A 3199-nucleotide genomic window follows, 5' to 3' on the forward strand; every position below is an offset into this window, starting at 1 on the left:
CCTATCTTTAACAGGGGGGAAAAGCTCTAAAGATCTTGGTGGTATCATTAAACAATGTAAGGTCTATCTCAGCAGAATGAATGAATGGGAGAGTAGAGGTATCTTCAGGTAATGGACCTAAGAAAGCATGCATATCACCATTCTCAAGAGAGAAAGGAAGCAATACCTGAGATTGGAAGATCTTTAGCTTGCTTCTTCCATGCCTGGAATAGGAACGAAAGCCTCATCCACATTTGGAATCTTTTTGACTTGAGCATTGGCTATCAATAAAGGGCTTGCCTGGGTGGAATTGGCGACAACCATGGTGGTTGCAGGAGTGGTGGCCATAGAGGTAGCGGTAGTTAGGACTGGGGGCGATGCGGTACCCGTGATAAGTGACATAGAAGAAGCTATGGCAGCAGAAGTGGATGCAGCAGAAGACGCCATTAGAGCACGGAAGCAAGGAACTTGGAAAGGAGAAAGAGAAAGAATACTTAGGGATCGTCGGAGAAGAAAAGAAGTCAAGAAACGGAGTAGCAGAGGAACCTTGGGCGCGAAGGAAAGAAAGCACAGAGTGGTAAAGTGATTTGACTCTAGGGTAAAAAATAGGGTTTTAACGCATTGGTGGGCCTGAGGTGAAACAGTTTGGATAAAATAAATTCAAAATTTAAGTTGAAATTGGTAACAGCCGCCAAAACGGTTATTATTATCAAACAAATTTACGGAGTCACGTGAGCACACGCCGTCAGTACCATCAAGGTCGCATCAAACGGTTATGTGCATTGAATGCAAAATAGGGTATAGGATAGTAGGTTTTCATCGAAAAATTTACCCATGGACATATAGGAGATGGATTGGAAAGTATCGAGGAAAAACCTTAATAGGAATTCAATTCTCCTCCCATCTAACATGCTCATCGAAACTGAATTCCTAGGGAGGCATTTGTTAGGTCTGCTCGAAATTATGGGAGTCGAAAAGTTGGATTGATAGCGCTACTCAAAAGGAACATAAATGTCAAATCAACACATGCTGAGAACGTATGATGTAACATCCCAAATTTTATTTAATGAAAAGAAATATTTTTTTATGTATTTATTATGTGAATAAGTATTTTATTTATGTATTTTACTATTTACGTATACGTATTTTACTATTTATGTATACATATTTTTACTATTTATGTATATACGTATGTATGAATAGTATTTCACTATGCAATTGCACAGTGAAGGGCGGCTGCACGAGGGACGCGGGTTCAAATTTTATAATAAATTTGAATATAATAATGAATAGTGCATAGTAATTTATAATATTATTTTAATGAATAGTGCATAGTGCATAGTAATTTATAATATTATTTTAATGAATAGTGCATAGTGCATAGTAACTTCAAAAATTCTATAAATAGGGACTTAAGGTTTTGAAAATTTAGAATTCTAGAGAGAAGGAAATTCTGGAGAAATAGAGAGAGAAAGTAAGAGAGAAAGAAGGAGAAAGAAAAGGAGGTTCTGCTCTAGTGTCTTGTTTAAGGAGAAAGAGGAAGAGATTCTGCCCTAATTCCGATTCCTTTTAAGGAAAGATAGAGAGGAGGAGATTCTGCCCAAATTTCTGTAAACCCAGGTAAGGGGGGAGTGGGAAACCTCGCTTGGGAGTGTGGGAATAATTGTTAAATAGTTTGTTTGTTGGATTGGCTCCCGATCCCTTGCCTGTTGTTTATTTCTTTGAATATGTATTATTGATGTGTTTTGTTTTATATCTTATTTATTTACATATTAGAACCTGTTATTTGAATGGAAGGCTAAGCCTCCTAAGTATTTATAAATTTGTAATCTATTATTTAAATGGAAGGCTGAGCCTCCTTATTATCTTATATTACCTTTTAAGCTTCCTACTTTACTTAAAAGATCTTAATATATTATTATTGAAAAATATGATACCTAAGCAACCTCTGGACTGTTGGATTGTTGGACTGTTGGACTGTTTGGACTGTTGGACTGTTTGGACTGTTGAACTATTGGACTATTAAATTGGATTATTGAAATAATTCTTAATTATGAAATATGAATATGATATGTGTAACATGCTAAAGGTTGAGTCTGTGAATGTATGACATGCATCATATGCACATATTACTCCAGGTGTGCCGCTGAGGCCGCATACCCATGACTAACAAGGTGTACCTTTGGGTCACCCACGATATGCTAACGAGGTGTATGAACACCAATGATAGGTGTACCTTAGGGTCACCGACAATTGTATAGGTGTGCCTTCGGGTCACCAGTGATGAATTCTGCAACTTCCGTATGGCGCCACATGCATACATTAGTGAGTCAAGTCAAGAAAATCATTATACATAAGCATATATGTGAGATTGATTATATATGTGAATTATATTGCGTGTGTGTGTGCTATTTAACTTTTATTTCTATATCTGCAACTGAGTGAGAAGTTTCTCACTCCCTTGTCATTTTTGTGTATATTTAAATTATGATGCAGATAATTAGCATGAGGCTGAGGATGTTGGTGGTGAAGCTTAGGCTTCTGTTTGGGTTTCGCTCTGATAGGATGTGACATCGGGATTAGCTAGACTTATTGTTAAATTATTATTATTTTCTTTTGTAATTTTTATGTTATTTATGTTGAAAGTGTGTATTTTTGTCATATTATAATTTTACTAAAAGATTATAAGTTAATTCCTAACTAGGAGGCTCTGCCACCTTTACTGGGATTAATTTATAATCTTTGTTTTATAATAACTTCTTGAGTTTAATATTTATGTGTATGAATTATGAATGTGCATCTTCTACCTTATGATACTTATTGTTTTATATCATTCTATGAAAATCTTTTATAAATATAGTTTATGTTTATTAATGATGTTGGGGTAGAGGGTGTCACATTTAGTGGTATCAGAGCAAGTCGATTTTATCAACCGTGTGTGTTATGTGCTTATCATGACTCTGTTGTGTACTCTGACTATGTCTTGTTTGTTGTGTACTATGATGATGATGTTTGTCCTGTGTTGATATTGTTGAGTTTGAGATTGTTAAGTTAGTTTGTAATCAGAGGAATGATAATCATGATAGTGTTAGCCAACTCGAATTATTAGAACCTTGGATGGGAGGTGATATATTGAGTGTACTAAGAGTTTATGATTGGTGAAGTTTCTGACATCTATAGTTGTAGCAGGTTGAATCTAAAGGTGGTTGTCTCTTTGGTG

General features: G+C 35.6%; 1 long non-coding RNA gene across 1 annotated transcript; it reads left to right on the plus strand.

The window, feature by feature from the left end:
- The first annotated feature begins 504 nt into the window (after nt 1–504).
- On the plus strand, nt 505–2735 carry LOC145954384 (uncharacterized). The gene is made up of 2 exons (XR_014431587.1): nt 505–1599; nt 2476–2735. It is a non-coding gene; the product is annotated as an uncharacterized LOC145954384 (long non-coding RNA).
- Nucleotides 2736–3199: the final 464 nt, after the last annotated feature.

The sequence above is a fragment of the Cajanus cajan genome, chromosome 2, assembly GCF_000230855.2.
Source record: "Cajanus cajan strain Asha chromosome 2, NIPB_CcT2T_4, whole genome shotgun sequence".
Taxonomy (NCBI): Eukaryota; Viridiplantae; Streptophyta; class Magnoliopsida; order Fabales; family Fabaceae; genus Cajanus; species Cajanus cajan.